The sequence below is a fragment of the Zalophus californianus genome, chromosome 1 (assembly GCF_009762305.2).
Source record: "Zalophus californianus isolate mZalCal1 chromosome 1, mZalCal1.pri.v2, whole genome shotgun sequence".
Taxonomy (NCBI): Eukaryota; Metazoa; Chordata; class Mammalia; order Carnivora; family Otariidae; genus Zalophus; species Zalophus californianus.
This window is the reverse complement of record NC_045595.1, coordinates 54,793,444-54,817,369: the sequence shown is the minus strand read 5'-3', so window position 1 is coordinate 54,817,369 and position 23,926 is coordinate 54,793,444. Positions and strand designations below refer to the sequence as shown.

The following is a 23,926-nucleotide window of genomic DNA, read 5'->3' as shown; positions in this document are numbered from 1 at the left end:
TGAAATAAAGACACTTTTTAACTCAATGTTTTGAGTCAGAGAAATTTAGGAGTTAACTTGTTAGAGCATTTCGAGTTACTTACTGGTTGGCAGAAAGAGCCCATTCATGCATCCAAACTGTAAGGTGAGTGTATGTTTACCCAGTGGGAGGGTGGTGGCTTCGCAGATCTTGGCAAGGCATTTTCCTGGGCCCCAGGCTGTCTAAGGGGCTCTCAGCCATCAGATCCTCTTTGAATAGGAAGGTCCTGTCACCACAGAGAAAATAGCCAGATTCTTACGACCCCATTATTCTTTTATCAGCAGGGCTTGCATCACCATTGGAGAAAACAACTCTTCCATATAAGGGAATGTTTAAAAACATATGGCTCTCCCAGTTCTTGAACAAAACTCCATATTGGCAAAGCTACATCCTCAAGTGGGAAAAAGCAAAGTCATTGCTCAGGTTTCAGGTTTCCAGTGTCCTCAGAAGACCAACTCATTACATTAAATTCTGTTATTCTGCCCTCATACAAACTGGACATTTAAGTTTTAATTTTCTTGTCGAAGTGTAGTACATATACATAGATTTGAAAGTTGGCCAATACTCTGTTTGGCTTGAAATAGGAAACAGCAAGCTCCTGAACCACCCTTACCCCTTCCTTATCCCCAAAGTCTCCCTCTCTAAATTTGATTTCTTCTGGTATTTAACTACTTATTTCTAAAAATAACCTTCCCCTGCCCTTTTTTGTTTTTTAAATCAGTGTTAGACATTGTCCTTTTTGGGGGAAGGAGTGTTGTGTTGTGTTTTGTAGTAAAATATCAAATTCACCATTATAACCATTTTTAAATGTCTGGTTCTGTGGTGTTAAGTTCACATTCACATTATTCAGCAGCCATCACCACCATCCATCTCCAGAACTTTGTCAAATTCCCAAACTGAAACTCTGTACTCCTTAACATTAACTGCCATTCCTCTTCCCCTCTGCCTCAGCAACCACCATTTTTTTCTCTATGAATTGGACTACTCTAGGTACCTTATATAAGTGGAATCATAGTATCTGTCCTTTTTGATAGGCTTATTTCATTTAGTATAATATCCTCAAGGTTCATTAATGCTGTAGCATATATTAGAATTTTCCTGCTTTTTAGGGATACCTAACTGGCTCAGCATCTCTTAATCTCAGGGCCATGAGTTCAAGCCCAATATTGGGCATAGAGCTTACTTTAAAAAAAAAAAATATGTGTGTGTGTGTGTGTGTATACACACACACACACACATATATATACACACACACACATATCTTCCTTTTTTTAAAAAAGGCTAAAAAATATTCCATTGGTATATGTTACATTTTGTTATCAGTTCATCTGTCCATGGACACTTGTGTTGCTTCCACCTCTAGGCTACTAAGAACAATGCAGCTACGAATATGGGTGTACAAATACCTCTTCAAATCCATGATTTCAGTTTTGGGGGCATATACCCCAGAAGTGGAATTGCTGGGTCATATGGTAATTCTATGTTTAATTTGTTGAAGAAGCACCATACTATTTTCCTTAGCAGCTGCACCATTTTATGTTTCTGTCAGCAGTGCACAAGGGTTCTGATTTCTCCCCATTCTCCCAAACACTTGCTATTTTCTGCTTTCTTTTTTATAACTGCCACCCCAGTGAGTATGAAATGATATTTCATTTTGGTTTTGATTTACATTGCCCAAATAATCAGTGATGTTGAACAGTTTTTCATGTGCTTATTGGCCATTTGTATATCAACTTTAGAGATCCTCTTTATTCAAGACCTTTGCCCATTTTTTAATTGAGTAACTTTATTCTTATTAAGTTGTAGGAGTTCTTTACATATTCTGGATAGTAAAGCTGATCAGAGATAAGCTTTACAAATATTTTCTCCCATTTTGTGGGTTGTGTATTCACTCTCTTGATAGTGCAGTTTGATGCAAAAAAAAAGTTTTTAGTTTTAAGTTCAGTTTATTCATTTTTTTTTCTTTTGTTACCTGTGCCTTTGGTGTCATCCATGAAATCATTGTCAAAATCGTTGTCATGCTTTTCCCCTATATTTTCTTCTAACAGTTTCATAGTTTTGGCTCTTGTTTTAGGTTTATGATCCATTCGTATGTGGAATAACAAAAGGGGCCAGCTTCATTCTTTTGCATGTGGATATCCAGTTTTCTGGCACCATTTGTTGAAAAAACTGTCCCTTCCCCCACTGAATGGTCTTAGCATCCTTTTTGAAAATCATATGACATATATGCAAGGATTTATTTCTGGGTTCTCTCTTTTTTTAAATTATGGTAAAAACCATATAACATAAAATTTACCATCTTAACCACTTTTAAGTATACACAGTAGTGTAAAGTACATTCACATTGTTGTGCAGTGGATCTCCACAACTTTTTTATTTTGTAGAGCTTAAACTCTGTATCCACTAAACAATTACCCATTTTCTCCTCTTCCCAGCCCCTGGCAACCATCATTCTTTCTATGAACCTGACTCCTTTTTATACTTCATATATATGGAGTGGAATCATAAAGAACTTACCTTTTTGTGACTGCTTAGTTTTAGCATAATATCCTCAAGGTTCTGAACTCTCTATTCTATTCCACTAGTCTGTACGTTTGTTTTTATCCCATTACCATACAGATTTGATTACTGTAGCTTTGCATTAAGTTTTGAAATCAGGAAGTGTGAGACATCAAACTTTGTTCTAATTTTTTTAGATTGTTTTAGCTATTTTTGGGTCCCTTGACATTCCATGTGAAAGCTAGGGTGGGTTTTTCTATTTCTATAAAAAACATTGTTGGGATTTGAATCCCTAGGGATTACATTGAATCTGTAGATAGCTTTGGGTAGTATTGACATCTTAAAAATATTAAATCTTCCAATACATGAACATAGTATGTCTTCCATTTATTTATGTATTTAATTTCTTTCAGCTGTGTTTGTAGTTTTCACTGTTTTAAGTCTTTTACTTCCTTTGGGTAAGTTTATTTTTAAGCATTTTATTCTTTTTGTGCTATTGTAAATGGAATTGTTTTCTTAATTTCCTTTTATCATGTTCATTGTTAACGTATAGAAATGCAACTGATTTTTTTTTAAAGATTTTATTTGAGAGAGAGAATGAGAGAGAGAGAGAGCACAAGAGGGGGGAGGGTCAGAGGGAGAAGCAGACTCCCCGCTAAGCAGGGAGCCCGATGTGGGACTCGATCCTGGGACTCCAGGATCATGACCTGAGGCGAAGGCAGTCGCTTAACCAACTGAGCCACCCAGGTGCCCCGAAATGCAACTGATTTTTATGTGTTGATTTTGTGTCCTGCAACTTTAATGAATTGTTTATTCTAACAGTTTGTGTGTGTGTGTGTATAATCTTTAGGATTTTCTATATGGAAGATCATATCATCTATGAATAGAGATAATTGTACTTATTTTTTTCCAGTGTGGGTGTCTTTTGTTATTTTTCTTGCGTAACTGCTCTGGCCAGAACTTCCAATATAATTTAGTGGAAGTGAGGGAGGGCATCCTTGTCTTCCTGACCTTAGAGGAAAATTTTTCAGTGTTTCATCACAGAATATTGTATTAGCTGTGGGTTTGTTTTTGGTTTTTTTTTTTTTTTTCTCCACATTTGACCTTTATTATGCTAAGATAGTTTCCTTCCAGGGGCACCTGGGTGGCTCAGTCATTGGGCGTCTGCCTTCGGCTCAGGTCATGATCCCAGGATCCTGGGATCGAGCCCCGCATCGGGCTCCCTGCTCCGCGGGAGGCCTGCTTCTCCCTCTCCCACTCCCCCTACTTGTGTTCCCTCTCTCGCTGTGTCTCTGTCAAATGAATAAATAAAATCTTTAAAAAAAAAAAAAGTTTCCTTCTATTCCTGCTTTGCTGAATGTTTTTGTGAAGGAGTGTTGAATTTTGTCAAATGCATTTTCTCCATTGATTGAGATTATCTTGTGTTTTTTCCCTTTCATCCTGTTAATGCAGTATATTGCATTGATTAATTTTTGTATGTCAAATCATCCTTGCATTGCAGGAATAAATCCCATTTGGTCATGATGTGCAGTATTTTTACCATGCTGCTGATAATCAGTTTGCTACTGTTTTGTTGAGGAATTTTGCATTGGTATTCATAAGGGACACTGGGCTGTAGTTTTCTTTTCTTGTAATGTCTAATGCTAGCCTCATAGAATGAGTTTGGGAGTATGCCTTCCTCTTCAGTTTTTTGGAAGACTTTGAGAAGGATTATTGTTAATTCTACTTTAAATGTTTTCTAGAATTCACCAGGACTGGTCCAGGGCTTTTTTATTTTACTTTATTTATTTTTTTTTTTGAGAGGGGTGTTGATTAATAATGATTCATTCTTCTAATTAGTTATGGGTCTGTTCAGATTTTCTATTTCTTCATGTTTAAAAGTTGATAGGGTTGGGGCACCTGGGTGGCTCAGATGGTTAAGCGTCTGCCTTCAGCTCAGGTCATGATCCCAGAATCCTGGGATCGAGTCCCACATCGGGCTCCCTGCTCCTTGGGAGCCTGCTTCTTCTCCCTCTGCCTCTCTCTCTTTCTCTCTCTGTCTCTCATGAATAAATAAATAAAATCTTTAAAAAAAAAAAGTTGATAGGCTTGTATGGTTGTTGGAATTTGTCCATTTCATCCAGGTTGCCCAGTTTGTTGGCATGCAGTTATTCATAGTACTCATTTACAATCCATTTTATTTCTGCAAAATCAGTAGTAATGTTTGCACTTTCATTTCCAGGATTAGATATTTTTTGGCTTACTATTATGGATGAAGAAATTTTAGTTTTCATTCAGCACCTCCCATTTCCATCTCTCCTCCCTTCATTCTCTCATTAAATTATATCCTCTTTGCATTAATTAATGTTCTGTTACCCACTTATGGCACTTAGTACAAATACTTCCTAGTGTCTCCAGTATTGTAAAAATTATAAAATTGTAAAACCCTATTTTCCATACAAATACGTCAGAGGAATTTTCAGTTTCCTCTTTTTTTCTTTTCCCCATGAAAACATTCCTTCTAAAGCCTTCTGATCTCCTGCTCCAGTCCTTACTGATTGCTTTTTGGGCCTGCTGCACAGCTGTCATTCTTGACTTCTCTCTTATTTGGAGTCTTTGTTTCCTTGAGTCCATGTTTTTTTCTTTAGAAAAAAAAAATGGGGGGGGCGCCTGGGTGGCTCAGTCGTTAAGCGTCTGCCTTCAGCTCAGGTCATGATCCCAGAGTTCTGGGATCGAGCCCCACATCGGGCTCTCTGCTTGGCGGGAAGCCTGCTTCTTCCTCTCCCACTCCCCCTGCTTGTGTTCCCTCTCTCACTGCGTCTCTCTCTGTCAAATAAATAAAATCTTTAAAAAATAAATAAATAAATAAATAAAAATGGAAGTAACATGCTTCAGTAGCTTCCTAGGAAAGGGTACATCAGAGGTGAATTCTTTTTTTTATTTTTATTTTTTTAAATTTTATTTGAGAGAGAGCACAAGCAGGGGGAAGCAGAGAGAGAGGGAGAAGCAGACTCCCCGCTGAGCAGGGAGCCTGATGCGGGGCTAGATCACAGGACCCTGAGATCATGACCTGAGCTGAAGGCTGACACTTGACCAGCTGAGCCATCCAGGCGCCCCGGTGAATTCTTTTTGGATCTTACACAGTTGACCTTTGAACAACATGGGTTTGAACTGCTTAGGTCCACTTATATGCAGATTTTTTTCAGTAAATACAGTACTGTAAATGTATTTTCTCTGATTTTTTTTTTTACATTTTTTAAGTTTTCACTTTGTTTTGTTTTTAAGTAATCTCTACACCCAACGTGGGGCTCACACTCCCGACTCCAAAGATCAAGTGTTATATGCTTTTCCAGCTGAACCAGCCAGGCACCCCCTTCCTTATGACTTTCTTAATAACATGTTCTTTTTTCAAGCTTACTTTTTTGTAAAAATAGAAGATGTAATACATAAAACATACAAAATATGGGGCGCCTGGGTGGCTCAGTCAGTTAAGTGTCTGCCTTCAGCTCAGGTCATGATCCCGGAGTCCTGGGATTGATCCCCGCATTGATCACCTCATCAGGCTCCCTGCTCAAGTGGGGAGTCTGCTTCTCCCTCTTCCTCTGCCCCTCCCCCTGCTCTCTCTCTCTCAAATAAATAAAAAATCTCTGAAAAAATACGTGTTAATCGACTGTTATCAGTGAGGCTTTGGGTCAGCTGTAGGCTATTAGTAGTTAAGTTTTGGGGGAGCCAAAATTATACGTAGATTTTCAACTACACACAGAGTCGATGCCCCTAACTCCCACATATGCCAGGGTCAGTTATATATCTAAACATGTTACACCCACATGTTTGATAGTTTGACTAAGAATAGAAATCTAAGTTTTTAGAAAATAATTTTACCTCAGAATGTGAGGCATCATTTTATTGTCTTCCAGCGTGGAGTGTTGGTTTTGAAAAGGCTATTTGTACTCTTGATCTTGTGGGTGACCTTCCCTCTCTCTCTCTCTCTCCCTCCGTTTCTCTCTGTTTCTTTCTCTTTCATTCTCCCTCCTTTTATACTTCCCTCCACCCCTATTGTTAATATTTTTTCTTCATCCCCGTTCTGAAATTTCACATTATCTCTTGATATAGTTACTCTTTCATATATTGTACTGCTACTCAGAAAGTCTCTTCAAATCTAGGAAATTGTTGTGTACTAGTTCTCTGATAATTTCTTCCCTCAGTATTTTTCTAGTCTCTTTTCCAGAACTAATTAATTGGATTTTGGATCTCTTGAACTAACCTTTTCAATTACTCATCTTTTTTCTCCTATTTCCAACTCTGTCTACTTCAGGGATAGTTCCTGATTTATATGTCTTCGGCCTTTAGCAATTGCATGAGTATATCATTTAATCTTGCTGTGCCAACTTCTCTACCGGTCAAATGGGGTTAATGTTTATATTTACTTTATAGAGGATCACTGTGAGAATTAAATGAGTTAATGCATATAAAGCATGGCACGTAGCAAATAATACCTTATGGCAAAGAGTAATCACCCCAACTCCTGCTGCTGCTGGTGTACTGTTCTTTAAATTCTTTTCGTTTTGAGCATCAGTACTCAGACATTTCAATTTGTACACAATTCTTGAGATATGTACTGAATATCTAAAAAGCCAAGTAGTTGTGGTTCTTTTCTAAGTAGTTATTCCAGCTTAAAATTTGAAAGTAAATTTTCCTTACAAGTTATCAATTACCAGTATCTTCAAATATTGATGTTACATGATAAGTCCCACTAATACACAATTTAATGTCGTATACATACATTTTCAATCTTTCACAGCGCATTAACGAAGTTACTAGGAAAACTGGACTAGCACTACCCAAAGATGTTTCAGAGTGCAAGCAGTTCTGACAGGGACAGCCAAGATCAAGGAGTGTTCTTTAGAAAACAGTTCTACGAAAAACAACATGGGAACAGAAGCAAGTTAAAATGTTCAAGGCATAGTAAATGTACAAGTGTGACTCCACATTGCCATTTAGTGTGTTCTGTGTAATAGGATATAAAAACTACCTCCCATCCATGGAAAGTTAAGCTGACAACTTAAGATAAAGCGTTGCACATTCGCTATCTCACTGTTTTCAGGATGTACCAAAAAAATAAACAACCAGCAAATGATTTTACCTAAAAAAAAAAAAAGGTCATTTACACTTTAAAGATGGGATGAGGTGGGATTCCTTTCCTAAAAGCATTACTAGAGGGGCGCCTGGGTGGCTCAGTCGTTAAGCATCTGCCTTCAGCTCAGGTCATGTTCCCAGGGTCCTGGGATCGAGTCCCACATCGGGCTCCCTGCTCAGCAGGAAGCCTGCTTCTCCCTCTCCCACTCTCCCTGCTTGTGTTCCTGCTCTCGCTTTGTCTCTCTCTGTCAAATAAATAAAATCTTGGGGGAAAAAAAAGGCATCACTAGAGCTACTGAAAACATTTGTGTCTACAAAATAGTTGATACAAGTATTCCTCTGGGTTGTACAAGAAGGGAGATGGACCCCTGATAAGACAAGTTATATGATAGTAATCAAACTTAGCCTCCTTCTGTCCTGCTTCTTCAGAGGCTGGACTCTCCTCCTTCTTAGTTTCTCTGTTTTCTACAGGAAAACCGTCTTTAGTTTCCTGGTTTCTCCCTTTGCTCCACTTTTCCCCTCGGTGCACTTATTTCGTCTGAACATTTATGGTTTCCTGCCCTTTTGGCTTCGTTTCCACTGCAGGTTTAGCTGACAACCTCCTGGATCTCCTGGGCTCCCCTGACTCCACCCCTTCAGAGGAGCTGACCTTCTTCCTTTGGGCTTCCTGGAGGGCAGGGACAACCAGAGAGCCTTTGCGAGGCTGGGCCGCCAGAGTGGCCGTGACCCACCGCAGGGGTGGGGGTGGAACCAGATGGAACTGTATGGCAGCTTTTTATTTTCTCTCTGATGCAAGAGCTTGTCCTGTTTCTGTGAGGGTGTTAATTGCAGTTTTTTGCTCTTTTTAGTTTTCCTTTGCTTTTACATAGTTGCTGTTTTATCCAAGTTCTTTTGTTTCTTTTAGTTTCTTTCGTATGGAAGCGTTCCTCAAATGATTAATGATCCTTATTTTTGGCTCACATTTAAGAATGAAGCACTTGCAATTGAAAACAAAAAAGTGTTTAAGGCTTGTCAACTAGTTTGGTTAGATTTTACTTTGGGGTGATTACATAGTCACCCACACATTTTGTTTGGAGGGTGCCCCAGATATCACTATAGGTTTCTTTTCTGAGGCCATTCATTTTTTCTTGTCAAGAATATTTCAGTTTTGGGGCGCCTGGGTGGCTCAGTCAGTTAAGCATCTGTCTTCAGGTCATGATCCCGGGGTCCTCGGATCGAGCCCCGCATTGGGCTCCCTACTCAGGGAGCCTGCTTCTCCCTCTGCCTCCTGCTCCCCCTGCTTGTGCTCTCTCTCTCTCTGACAAATAAATAAAAATCTTTTAAAGAATAAAAAAGGGTGCCTGGGTGGCTCAGTTGGTTAAGCAGCTGCCTTCAGCTCAGGTCATGATCCTGGAGTCCGGGGATCGAGTCCCACATTGGGCTCCCTGCTCAGCAGGGAGTCTGCTTCTCCCTCTGACCCTCTTCCCTCTCGTACTCTCTATCTCTCATTCTCTCTCTTTCAAATAAATAAAATTTTTAAAGAAAAAGAAAAAAGAATTCTTCAGTTTTCTGTTTGAGATATACACCTAATGCCAGTATTTTTTGCAGCTGCTGCTGCTATTAAAGCTGTGGCACAAGGAAGGGGGATTGGAGGTTTACCTTCAATACTTTTTCTTAATCTGCCTCTTTGAAAACAGAAGACAGGGCTCCTTCCTTCACTGTGAAAATGTGTTTGATGTCCCTGGGTCTGGGGCCTCTTTGGTTCAACTTATCCACTGACTACATTTCTTTATTCTGCAGTGAATGAGGAGGTGATGCTTATTGTGTTGAGTTCCTGGCTGCACCACAGACAGCCAGTCCCCTAGATTTTAGCTTGTTTCTCAGCCCAGCTTTCTGTGGGACCTAGAATTCTAGTACTGGGCCTTTCCGGGGTCCTGGGGTAGGAATTCGTTTTCTAGCCCCTCTGTAGTCCCTGGAATTCAGCTTTGTTCATTCTGCTGAGTCGGTTTCTTTTGTTTCTTTTCTTTTCTTTTCTTTTCTTTTTTTTTTTAAGCCAGGCAAAGTCTTAAAGACTTAACTGTATCCATATTTAAGTAGTTGTTACATGGTTATTGGAGAATATAAAGATAGGCCCTGTCACATTAATTAAGAGAAAAAAAAGTTTTTTTTTAAGATTCCAGCAAATCTGTACCCCGTAGTTTAACATTAGGGGTACATAGGAAATTTAATGTTATCATGAGAACAAATTTAGGCAGCTGTTGTTGCATGAAGAGATGTAGAACCACCCAGAGCAATTTTTCAAGAATCCATAAATACTTTCTTGTTAAATATTGGTTTAAAAACTACAGCACCCCCAATCACCCAAAAGTCTAGCGTTCAAATGGACCACCCATTTACAGCCTCTGCTTTACAGCATTCTTCTAACACCAGTGGTATTCCAAAAGTGACCAAACTAGGATTAAAACATTCAGCAACTACGTTTTTCCTGCCCTAATACAAAGCCCTCGGGACTAAGTCATTACATTTTAAGTAGCTAGCAGCATTTCACTATCTGTAATATAGATTTGATTCACTGGTACAATTTCTAATCAGAGCCGTGTTAATAGTCCATTTCTACTAAAGTTCCAGAATAAACTTGGAGTATTTCCTATATTCTGTCTTACTTGCTATATTACTTTTCATTTCAAATGTTCTACTTTGATTCAGTCTAAACAAGACTAGTATTGGTCAATAGCAAATTTATCAAGGCAAAAATTTTAGTTTTAGATTATAGGTCTGGAGGGGGAATAAAGCTCTTGGACTTTACTCTGTATACGCTATTGGTTTTCCTCATGATAAACTATCACTCATGAAGAATAACAGTTTTACTGCTTCAAAGTAAAGAAGACCAAAAGAACCTTCTTCCTCTTTTTCAATTAAAAAAATTATGGGACAAAAGTAAAGTTTGCATTTTTTATAGCATAAATTACCAGCAAGGCACAGACCTAGTAATCAAAAATTAAATAAAATCTCAAAATTTAAAACCAAGAAACAAGCTAAATTGCACACATATTTCAACCAAACAAATATTGGAATATTTCCCAAATAAAAATGTAAGCACAATTATATTCCATGGTTCAGGAAAGCAGCATTAAGGATTCATGCCATAAGTTTATTTATAAACATATCAAGCCTATTGAATTCAAGAGTTTGATCCATTTTTCAGAGATTGCACCTTTTATGCTCCTTTTCACATCTGTTTAATGGATTAATTAAAACATCCTTATTTCTTAAGTAGTTGGTGTCTTGCTTATAAAAAAAAAAAAAAAAGGTGCAACAAATCCGGATCCAAAGTACACAGTTGTCATAATTAGTAACAGTCACATGTTTTCCACTGAAAATGGCAAATTCTTCCCAGGGCCCTCCTCATAGTGGCTCCTGTGGGCCACAGAAGTTGTGAACCTTTGGATACTCTATCCCAACATAGTGCTATCGGAAATTCTGTGAAAGGCACAGAGACCCAGGACGGAAGAAATGGCAGCACCACACCAAGTCCTCCTCTCACTGGGTTGGTTTCCGTTCCACCTTCTGCTTTCCATTTTCCTGAGGTTTGTTAGTATTTGTGACCTACTGCCACCTTCTTGACTATCCTTTTTGCCCTTGTGGGTCTGTACATTTTTTTAATCCCTTACTCATAACTTAAATGTGATTTGGAAAGGAATAGAGATGATAAATGAATGTGAGTGTATTTTGGTATCAAGTTTAGCATAGCCTCATAAAGGGAATTAGGGGTAAGTCCCCTTCTTTTCTACTTTTTATGATAATTTCTGTAAAATTGCAGGTTTTTTTGGTTCTTAACTGCCTGTAGAATGCACCAGTAAAACTGTTAGGGCATGGAAAGATTTTTAACTACTTAGTTTCTTTAATAATTAAAGGACTATTCAGATTTGTTATTTGTAATTGACTCTGTTTTAGTAAGTTATACCTTTTTCTAAGAATTTAAGTTTTCAAATTTATTAGCATACCATTGTTCAAAATAACTTTGTTTTATATTTTAATATTTGAGGCAACTCTGGTTATAGCCCCTTTTCATTCCTAGTATTACATTATTTGTAATAATGTAATAATCTCTTTTTTCCTTGATGGGTTTCATGAGAGAATCATTTTATCTCTGATTATTATTGTCTCTATTGTTTTCTTTCCTCTGCTTCTTGGCACTTATTTTGGTATTCTTTTTCTAAATCCTTGGGATGGATCTTAGCTTACTGATTCCTCAGCCTTTCTTCTTTTCTGCATAAGCATTGAGCTATCTACTATCGTCTGAGTAGAGCTCTAGCCATATCCACTTCCAGGCAACCAATGATTATCTTCCTATTGTTTTAGATCGATTTGCACTTTCTAGAATTTTCTGTAAAAGAAATTATACAGTATGTACCCTTTATTGTCTGACTTCTTTCATTCCACATAATTATTTTCAGACTCATCCGTGTTTTATATGTATCAGTAGTTCATGCATTTTTTTATGGTGTATCCATTATATGGAAATACTGCAAGGTGTTTTTTTATCCTGAATGGATAAACATCTTTTTTTTTTAAGATTTATTAATTTATTTGTGAGAGTGTGTACACACGCATGTGTGCACAAGTGGGGGATGGACAGAGGGAGAGGATGAGGGAAAGAATCTCAAGCGGACTCCCCACTGAGCATGAAGCCTGGTTTGGGGCTCAGTCTCATGACCCTGAGATCATGACCTGAGCCAAAATCAAGAGGCGGACACTTAACTGACTGAGCCACCCAGGGGCTCCCCGATAAACTTTTATCCTAAATGAATAGACATTTGAGCTGTTTACTTTTTTTGACTACTACAAATAAAGATGTTATGAACATTTCTGTACAAATGTTCATGAGAACATATGCTTTCATTTCTCTTGGATAGATAGCTAGGAGATAGACAGCTACTTGCTGGGTCATATATGGTAATTTTTAAGAAACTGCCCAATTGATTTCCAAAGTAGTTTGTAAAATTTTATATTCCTACCAGCTGTATATAAGAGTTCTAGTTGCTCTACAACTTTGCCAACACTTGGTATGGCCAGTCTTGTTAATGTTAGGCATTCTGGTAGATGTTTACTGGCTCCTCATTGTGGTTTTGCTTTGCATTTCTCTAATGTTGAGTGTCTTTCATGCACATATTTGCCATCCATGTATCATTTTTCATATGTTGAAATCTTTTGCCAATTTTTTTGAGTTGTTTTACTTTCTTATTAAATTTTGAGAGTTCTTTATGTATTCTGGGTATATGTCCTTTATCAGATACATGGTTTCCGAATATTTTCTTATAGTCTGTGGTTTATCTTTTCATTCTCTTAAGAGTGTCCTTTGAAGAACACAGATTTTTTATTTGGATGAAGTCTAATTTATCAGTTTTTTATTTTATGAATTATGCTTTTGATGTCATATCAAAATCTTTATCTAACTCAGGATCACAAAGATTGTCTCCTGTGTTTTCTCTAGCAATTTTATAGTTCCAGGTTTTACTTTTATAATTAACTTTTGTAATATTTTTTAAAAGATTTTATTTATTCACTTGAGAGAGAGAGAGCAAGCAAGCATGAGTGGGATGAGAGGCAGAGGGAGGAGAAGCAGACTCCCCACTGAGCAGGCAGCCCGAAGCAGGGCTTGATCCCAGGACCCAGAGATCATGACCTGAGCTACCCAGGCACCCCTATAATTTTTCTTTAACTTAATATAATCAGAAAAGCTGGTTGTATGATAGCAGTTCTTGAAATTTGTTTTAGCTTGGTGTGTTACCTTCCAGGCTTTTTTCCTAAGTATTTATGTTCATGTTTATGTAGCTACAGAAATACATTTGACCCTTAAACAACATGGGGTCTTATGGGTGCCGCACCGACCTCCACACAGTTGAAAGTCCATGTATAATTTTTGACTCCCCAGAAACAACTACTAATAGCCTACTGTTGACTGGAAGCCTTATAAATAACATAAAATAGTTGATTCATACATATTTTGTATGTTGTATGTATTATATATAATATTCTTACAAGAAAGTAATTTAGAGGAAGGAAAATGCTATTAAGGAAATCATAAGGAGGGATTCCTGAGTGGCTCAGTTGATTAAGCGTCTGCCTTCAGCTCAGGTCATGATCCCAGAGTTCCCGGATCAAGCCCCACACCAGGCTCCCTGCTCAGTGGGGAGTCTGCTTCTCCCTCTGCCCCTCCCCCCTGCACATGTGCTCTCACTCTCTCCATCTCTCAAATAAATAAATAAAAATCTTTAAAAAAGAAAATCATAAGGAAGGGGTGCCTGGGTGGCTCAGCCAGTTGAGCGTCCAGCTTTTATTTTCTGCTCAGGTCGTGATTTCAGGGTCTTGGGAACACCCGTGTTGGGCTCCATGCTCAGTGGGGAGTCTGCTTCAGTTTCTCTCCCTCTGATCCTCCCCCTGCTCTTGCTTTTTCTCTCTCTAGTAAATAAATAAATCTTTAAAAAAAGAGCGACACAGAGAGGCTTTCAATGGATTTGACAAAGCAGCTTTACCCAACTTGGGCCCCGGGATCATCTCAGATGCCCAGTGAAGAGAATTCCCAGGAAGGCTCAGCTGCCTCTCAAACTATCTCCAAAGTGTTAATAAAGAACCTTAGTAAATTGACTCTCGACCCTAGTATCAAACTCCTTCCCCTCTACCAGAATATCCACCCCAACAGCAGGACAGAGAAGAAACCACAGGGGCTCTTTGACCGCATCCTCAGCAGCAGAACAAGAAGTGAAGTAAGGACTTTGCTAACTGCTTGGAAAGAAAGGATGGAAAGGATGATGTGATTGATTCAGTACCAGTGCTACCCCAACCAGCAATCCATGCTTCAGAAGGAAATTGAGGATGAATCAAGAGTGGAAAGATTTAGATGTATGTAGCTGTCATTATTACCTGTATCATAAAGATCTTTCTGAGGATACCAGCATGGAGAATAATTATGACATGCAGCCAGTGTAAACATAGTCTTTATTCTTGTACTGTTTCTTCTCGCTAGTAATTTTAGGATCATTATGCAGCAGCTTGGGAAAGCTGCTCTATTTTAGGACAAACTGTACAATATTTTGGTAATCTATGATATAAGCTGTCTTTTTTGTATCTTTTCTACCTTAATACCAGTAATTTGTGAGGAATCCTGTAGTTCGCATTTGAATGACTTCAGTATACTTCACTTTTTGATTTGACCTAAGGAAGCACTAACAGGTTTTGAATGTTGCCTGTGTGTTTGAGAAGACTGAAATCGTGTGTTTGAGAAGACTGAAATCGTTAAGATAAAACCTAACATCAAATTGGAAGCCAAGTAACTTGTGCAGAAGGAATACACAGAAAACTTCGGGTGGTTTGGTTAGAGCATAATTAGGGTAGGGTGCATATGCTAGATTTTCTGGTTTTCAAAAATTGTAATAAAATTTTTTTTATGTGCTATGCTATTTAAATTTTCAGTAGCAAATGCGTGTGTAGAGGATTTATTAAAACTGAGACTTATTTGGGGGAAAAGGGAAAAAAAGACAATCATAAGGAAAAGAAAATATGTTCACAGTACCACACTGCATTTATTGGAAAAAAATTCACATGTAAGTATACTCACACAGTTCAAATCCATGCTTTTCAAGGGTCAACTGTATATAGGTTTTTAAATTTAATATAAATGGAATCACACTAGATAAGATGTTCTGCAAGTTGCCTTTTTTTACTTTTTCTCAAATATAGTGATTAATTAGTATACCATTTTATATTCCTGCCGGCAGTGTACAAGAGTCCTGTTGCTCAAATCTGTATCATTCTTTTTGCTGTCATAAGTATTACATAAATTAGAGCTCTGTTTATTTAGCCACTCTACTGTAGAAGCACATTTTTAAGTTGTTTCCAAATTTTCTCAGACATACATAGTGCTGCAACAAACCTCTTTGTGTATGATGTCTCCTTGAGCTCACATGTGGGTGTATTTCTCTAGACTAGAAGTAGAATCACTGAATCACAATCTCTCTGGGCAGAATGTTATCTTCTAAGGTGTGTTTTTGTTTTTGACAGCTATCACATAACCTTGTATACAAGAAGTAGCTGGGCCACTGATAAGCTCTGTTGTTGATTCAGCAAGCACTCATTGAGTACATACTTTCTGACCCTTCCTTTTGGGGATTTCTGGGGTTTTCAGTTCCTTCAGATGCAGTACCCCCTCTTTATTGCAGTATTTCTTTTTTTTTTAAGATTTTATTTATTCATTTGACAGAGATAGACACAGTGAGAGAAGGAACACAAGCAGGGGGAGTGGAAGAGGGAGAAGCAGACCTCCCGCGGAGCGGGGTCCCGATGTGGGGTTCGATCCCAGGACCCTGGGATCACGACCCGAGCCGAAGGCAGACACCCAACGACTGAGCCACCCAGGCACCCCATTGCAGTATTTCTTAATGACGCTTTTACTATACCAAAGTGATATTCATATTAAATATACCCATTCATATAGAAATAACTTCCAAAAAAATCAGTATAGTACAATAACTATTTCCAAGAGAAGTAAAAGAAGCAATTTATTATAAAGTAATATGTATTTCATGTAAATGCTCAGTCACAGCTATCATAGAAGATGTATTAGAGAATTCATATAGTTCCACATATTTAATTAAGTTATGACTTAAGAGTAGTAAGAAGATGAAGCTATTTTGTGAATGAAATACAGACCGTGGACTTAGAATAAAATTAGTGTTATAATGAATAAGACTAGACTTACTTGTAGTATGGTAAGAGAAAAAGAGTTGACAAGTGGGGTTGTCAAACAGGAGAAAATGAAGAAGTATGCTGTCCTTCTAAGTATGATGTACCTCATGTGGAAGTATTGTACCAAAATAATTTCGTGTGGTATGTATGTCTTGGGGCAGAATAGTAACGTTCTATCTTAGAAAACATCTCAACATCTCCTTTCTTAAAATCTCACTGCATTTGAGGTGTGTAGCTTTATTTTTTTAAGATTGTATTTATTTATTTGACAGCGAGAGAGGGAACACAAGCAGGGGGAGTGGGAGAGGGAGAAGCAGGCTTCCCACCGAGCAGGGAGCCCGATATGAAGCTCGATCCCAGGACCCTGGGATCCTGACCCAAGCCAGTGGCAGACGCTTAATGACTGAGCCACCCAGGCGCCCCTAGTGTCTGATACTTGAAACAAGACTTTGGAGATTGTATCCTTTTATTGGTCATAGGTAATGGGGGATTAGAAATGAAACCATTTTGTCTATAAATAAACAATGAACATCAGCTGTAGGAGGAGATTAACATCTTACTCAGAGTGATAGGTTTAGCTCTACGCATTTGATTTCCTCCGAAATTATAATAGGAATGCTCTGTGTTTATATAATGCATTGTACTTTATTGCCTCATTTTGATCCTCGCATTGTCCTGTGAAGTAAGAGGTATCAGTGTCAATTTTACAAATGAGTAAACAAAGGCTTAGAACAATTAAGGGACTTGTCCAAAGCCACCCAGACAGGAGCTAGCCTTCTAAGTGAAATGAGTGTCCCCTGTAACTAGCTGCCTACCAGGATGATTCCGTTTATTTTGATTTGTGATTGCAGAAACATAGCCTAGTTTTAAAATATCTTCAGTAGGCAAGGAGAATTCTTTCTCACAGTAAAATTTTATATATCATCTTATGTGAAAAAAAGGTTTTCTTGAATGCGTAGAAAAGGAGTTTTTCTTTTTAAAATGAAGAAAAGTATGAAGAACACTCAGTATTTCAGACGGGGTGAAAAATAAGATCGTTCATAATACCAAATTCGAACAATATTTGCTGGTTTTAAAAGGTAACTTTTTTGGAAATAGGTTTTTTTTTAATTGATTATAAAAGTGGTAAAACATTCTGGAAAATTTGAAAAGGAGAGAAGGAAGCCATATTTCTACAATTTTACACATGTCTATCATTTTACTACTTTATCCCTTCCTTGTATAACCATTCTACCTCTGTCACTCTTTATCCTTGTTACTGTTACTTTTCTCCAAAGTGCTCATCATTATCTGACGAACATTTATACATCTTTGTCACAATAGAATGTAAAATCCAGAAAGGCAGGAACTTTGTTTCATTTGCTGTTGTCTTCCCAGTATTTAAAACACTTTCCACAGTGTGTAGAACACTGTGAGCACTCAATACTAAGATTTCTTTATTGGGCACTTGGGTGGCTCAGTTAGTTAAGCATCTGACTCTGAATTTTTGTCTCAGGTCATGATCTCGGGGTCATGAGGTCAAGCCCTGGGTCGGGCTCCAGGCTCAGCAGGGAGTCTGCTTGGAATTCTCTCTCTCTCCCTCTGCCCCTCCCCATCATGTGTGTGCGAGCTCTCTCAAATAAATAAATCTTTTTAAAAATTTAGTGAATAAATAAGTGTATTTTTTTGGTCTTTTTCTCACATGCATGTCGTCCAGTTGTAATCACAGCATACACATAACTTAGTAGTGTGATTTCACAGAATGTTATTTCACAGAATAAATGTAAATATCCTATCCACAAGTTGCTACATAGCCTGCACGATCAGCATTTTTCATAGCTACATAGTATTGTATCAAGGGAGCATAGCATAACTCATCTCCTAGTTTGAGACATTTCAGTTGCTTCTGACCTTTAGGTTAAATATATCCATTCTGTACCAGTCAAGGGGCCCACCTGTCTCTAAGCCAAACTAGGTATTAAAACAGGTAGTGAGTCCCATGGCAAACAGAAGGCTACAGTTTGGCTTAGAGACAGGTGCTCTGAGTATTAGTTACAGCCCCACCTCAAATGTGACATCAGGAGCTCCCTTTTGGCTGTGGCCTTGGGGGAGGACTGAGACTGAGACTTGAAGCCATTGAGCAGCCAGTTACTATGCCCTCATTTGCAAGGACTACATGTGCTCACCTTCCTGCCAGAATGGGAGGCTGCAGAGGCAAGAACTCTAACCTGAATTCACATGCCTGGCACATGTTGGGTGGGTGTAGTAAAATATTTGTTGAATGAGCCCAGTGCTGTTATTCTCATGGTTGTTTTGTATGTAATGTAGATTGTTATGTTGCCTTGCCTTTGAGTAGAATAGTAACTTGCAGAGACCCTGTATCTTCAAAAAAATGTTGTCTTGATGTACTGTGAAGTTCAAAATGCTATATTCAGAACACGGTGTTTCTGAATTCTCCAAATCTTCCCTCCACTCTTTTTAGTTTTAAAACTGTTTTGAGTTGGTTGGATTCCATGGTAATATGCTCAGGAGCTCTTGGTTCAGGAAGGGTGGTCTTTAAGGGGAAGCCAGTGAGGATGGGGAGAGGAGGATGGTGCATTTAGCAAAAGCAACAATCTAGGTGAAGGGGGAACTTTGTAAAGCAAAGTACACCTTCCTTAGAAGCAATTAATCATATTAGACAAACCGCTTCAGCAGCTGGGGAACTGGCAGGAACGTGTCAATTTTGCTTCCTGGGTTACAGGGAGTGATAGTGTACTTGACCTTCAGCAAGCAGGGTCATAGAGAGGGCATCTTTAAACAGCTCTGCCTGGTTTTGGTGAATGGAATCTGTACTGGCAGTTTGAAAGCAAATGCCTGCGTTTTCCCCAACCAACCCTTGGCCCTTCGGGTTGGGCTCTCTGGCCTGGGAGGTTGCTGAGAAAAAATGTAAATAAAGCTGCAGGGAGCCATTGGCGTGGTAAGTATAAGTGTCCTAAAAAATCAAGACTGCGATTTTGTTCTCATTCTGTTTCTGGGAGAAGCCTCCTTGTAATGCAGTGTATTTCATAGATAACTTGTTTTTAGAGCAGTTGGTAAAATAGCAGTGGATTTAGACACCTATTATGTATTTTGAAAGAATTAAGTTTAGTGTGTGTTGCTATGCTTAGCACCTAGCAAATTATGTCTTCATAGGAACTTGTATTTGAGTATGCTAGGTAAGTTCAGGTGGGGCAAAAGCTGCTTACTTGTTTGTTGTTTTCAACAGTTTTACCTGCTTATGAACAGGGAGATGCTCTTAAACACCTCATTGTTTTTACATAATGTGGCTACTGATTGTTGACTGTGTGGATCTTTGTTTTTGTGCCAAGAAATAATAGGGCTGGGGGCGCCTGGGTAGCTCAGATGGTTAAGCGTCTGCCTTCGGCTCAGGTCATGATCCCGGGGTCCTGGGATCGAGTCCCGCATCGGGCTCCCTGCTCCTTGGGAGCCTGCTTCTCCCTCTGCTTCTCTCTCTCTCTCTCTGTCTCTCATGAATAAATAAATTTAAAAAATCTTAAAAAAAAGAAATATAGGGCTGTGATTTTATCTTTTTAAACATATTATCAACTGGCAAATTTAAGAATTGGATAGTCAGTTCTGATATAAATGAGGCTGACTTGTAATGTTCAGGTTTGAATCCTTCGTTGACTCCAGCATAAAGAAGAGCCTAACTTACCAGTCATCAGGAGAATTTATTTTTTAGGAACACAACACCCTGGCATTGTAAGGTCCTAATCCTTTGTATGAGGGAAGGGATGAGCACTTTCAAGACTGGCAGCCTCCTGTGGATTCTTCTCTCTATGCTGCAAGTTGCAGAACAAAGAGGGATTAACTCTTTGCCCATTGACCCTTCACTACACTTATTATTACTTAGTGGTCCTTTGAAATAATAAAAGGAGGATGTGGAGCATTTCAGTTCAGGCTGAAGGTATCCCATGGCTGAAACCCTTTACCCTACTTAGGTATTTACATTGTTCATTATTTCACTGGGTATGTTTAGAAGTCGGAAGTTCGTGGCTAAGATTTGTAACATATTAACTCTGCATGATCTTTTTTTTCCACAGAGTGTGAAGTTGGTTACCCTGTTAATAACCCATGGGAATGTTACAGCCAAAACTCAGAATAAATTATAGATTTAGAAACTTAATATTTGCTCCTTAGCTCAGTGCTGTGGGCTTTCTCTTCAACCTAGATGTCCATCTTTTAGCATGTAAACCACAGAAATTTTTCCTAAGAATTTTTTCCTTAAAAAACTGCCAAAGCAATGTCATCTTATTATGATCGAATAGAGAAGGTTCTCCAGGGTGAAAATGTATGAACTTTCCTAGCAGCCTCATAAACGCAGGTATGTCAGTGAAAGCCCGTACTCCTTGGGTTTATGTAATAAACTGCCAAAGCAGGTGTTACGCAGTACCTGCAGGATGTCTGATTAGCAGACGGGCATGAGAGTGGAATAAAAGAAGAAAAGGTGTAAACAGAATCCCAGGATCAAGGACTGTAAAACAGACTTCTTACTCATTCCTGAAGTTAATAAATGTTTATTCACCAAGCAATCATTGTGGCCCTAAAATGAACCTGGCCTTGGGAGTAAAAGGAGAAATAGGAAATGTTTCATACTGCCCTCTGAGGTAGACAAAACCAAGCAGTTACAGTAGGTGCCTTGTGGAGGGGCACCTGCTAAGATATAGGAGCTCCAAGCACCCAGAACAGGACCTGTATATCAACTTGAGGAATCAGGAAAGGCTGGCCTGAGGAGCAGGGCTTTTATTAAACTCTTTAGACAGTAAACATTTGTGTGTTGGGCGAGCATGGTTAACTTTTTTTTTTTTTAAGATTTTATTTATTTGACAGAGAGTGAGCTCGTGCACAAGCAGGGGGAGCAGCAGGGAGAGGGAGAAGCAGGCTTCCTGCTGAGCAGGAAGCCTGACACAGGGCTCTATCCCAGGACCCTGGAATCATGACCTGAGCTGAAGGCAGATGCTTAACACGGTTTACTTTAGAAAAGATGCAAAGCAGAACCACTGATTTTACCCTTTAAGTGTGAGTCAGAGACCGTGCCCTGGAAGGTCTATGTCCAAACATACTTTCACATCCTCCTTGCTTATGGTTTAATTGGGTCCTTTGGACTAGCCATTTTCCTATTAAAATGTAAGTGTTCTGGCCAGGGTATAAGGCACATCTGGGTGTTGCCAGGTGTTTTATACCTCAGTATGAACTAATGATCCTGTCGTTTGCAACTTGAGCGGATTGAAGGAGTAGAAAGTAGGCTAAGGCAGAGGGCCAAGACTGACACCAGGTACTGAAAAGGTAGGCAGGGAAGGAGATGCTCCCGCTAGTTAATTTGCATCTATATTTTTATGTCCTATTACCAAATTGGCTTTTTATCACTGTGCTAAATGATATTCAGCGATATGCTTCTGGAAAAAAAGTAGATTCCTCACCTAAATGTGTACTTATAATATCAGGTTCTAAATTCATACAGCTGCAAGAATTTCCGAGCAGTCCCATTGTGGCATCACTTTGCCTTCAAGCCAGATCATATCAAACTGCCCCAGTGCCACTTAGAACACACCTTGTCTCTAAAGGTCACGGGGTGGGCGGGGGAGATCCTAAATATTTTCCCACTAACCTGTCACCTCCAGAGTTAAGCATTCCTCTGCTAAATTCAAGGGATATTTTGGGTTGTTCATCTAATCTGAATTTGTTATTGAGCTACTGGGAACCCATTGCCAACATGACCTATACCCCTCTCAGGCAAATTTGTAGAGGCCCTTGGGCTTCTCATACAAAAGGAATCATAAAATTTGCAAGCATATCCTTGAACAGGTGAGGGAACCAGAGTCTAGAAAGTTTAAACTAGCTCACACAGAAGCTGGCAAAAAGCAGTCTTAGCACCCAGTCTGTGCTGCTTCCACTACAGCCGTCTGTCTTCCCCAGCAGGTGCTCTTAAGGCAGAACCACTTTTGATTGCTCTGCACACCCAGCATGCAGCAAGCTCTAGGGTAGCAGAGGGTTAATGCAAAGCAGGTTCAAGTGAAGCATGGACAACAGTCTTTTTCCGCTTACTGACATAGAAAGCTTCTTTGAGACCCTATGAAATACTTTTTAATACTGTTACTCTTTTAAATAAACTTTATTGTAATGTACATAAGTTCACAGTTCCTAAGTGTGTGACACAGTGAATTATCACACAGAGGACATGTCCATGTAAACACTACTCAGATAAGAGCAGAATAGAGCGGTACCTGGCTGGCTCATGAGTTCACACCCCACATTGGGCATAGAGATTATTTAAAAAAAAAAAGGCAGAATAGAATTTCCTTCCTCCTTCCAATTACTGCCTGTACCCTCTTCCCTAAAGGTGACCTTTATCCTGACTCCTTAAATAATTTTCTATTTGTTGATTTCATTCATTTAAAAAAAAATTTAAGAGCTCTATTAAGATATAATTCACATATCATACAATTACCTAAAGTATATAATTCTGTGGCTTTTATTATATTCATAAGGTTGTGTAGCCATCACCACTATCTAGTTGCAGAATGTTTTTCATTATCACAAAAAAGAAACTCTTACACCCTTTAGGTGTCACCCACCTACCCCCAATTTCCTTATTCCCCAGCCATAGGCAACCACTGTTTACTTTCTGGGTTGTTTGGGATTTTGTTTTGTTTTTTTAACTGCCTATTCTGGACATTTCATATAAATGAAATCAGACAATCTGTGGCCTTTTTATGTCTGGCCTCTCAGCATGTTTTCAGGGTTCATCCACAATATACTTCATCCCTTTTTTTTTTTTTTAAGATTTTATTTATTTGCGGGGGGGTGGGGTAGTGAGAGAGCGCAAGCAGAGGGAGTGGCAGGCAGAGGGAGAAGCAGACTCCCCAATGAGCATGGAGCCCAATGTGGGACTCGATCCTGCGACCCTGGGATCGTGACCTGAGCCAAAGGCAGACACTTAACCAACTGAGCCACCCAGGCATCCCATTTCATTCCTTCTTATGGCTGGATAATGTTCATTGTATGTATATACCACATTTTATTTATCACTTGATGGACGTTGGGTTATTTGCATTTTTTTACTATTATGAATAATGCTGCTATGAATTATGTACGAATTTTTGTGTAGACAGATGTTTTTATTTCTCTGGTGTATATACCTAGAAGTAGAATTGCAAAATAGTATGGCAACTCTTATGTTTAACCATTTGCAGAACTGATACTTATTTCCAAAGTGTCCATACCATTCTGTATTCTCCCCAGCAGTGTATGAGAGTTCCAGTTGCTGCACATCCTTGCCAACTCTTATCTTTCTTTTTTATTATAACCATCCTACGGGGTGGAAAGTGGTATCTTAATGTGGTTTTGATTTGCATTTCCTTAATGACTAATGATACTGAACAATTTTCGTGGGCTTATTGGTCATTTGAATATTTTCTTTGGAGAAATGTTTGACTCCATTTGCCCATTTCTAAATTATTTCTTGGTATTCTTATTGATTATAAGGGTTCTTTATATATTCTTGATACAAATCCCTTAAGATATGTGATTTGCAAATATTTTCTTCTA

The 23,926-nt window shown here is 38.8% G+C and overlaps 1 protein-coding gene and 2 pseudogenes across 7 annotated transcripts in view; 2 read left to right on the top strand and 1 right to left on the bottom strand.

The window, feature by feature from the left end:
* Nucleotides 1–23,926, top strand: part of NR2C2 (nuclear receptor subfamily 2 group C member 2) — a 98,008-nt gene that overhangs the window by 25,173 nt on the left and 48,909 nt on the right. The gene's annotated exons all lie outside the window — the stretch shown is intronic.
* LOC113917546 lies at nucleotides 7,926–9,818 on the bottom strand (annotated as a pseudogene).
* LOC113918198 lies at nucleotides 11,116–14,602 on the top strand (annotated as a pseudogene).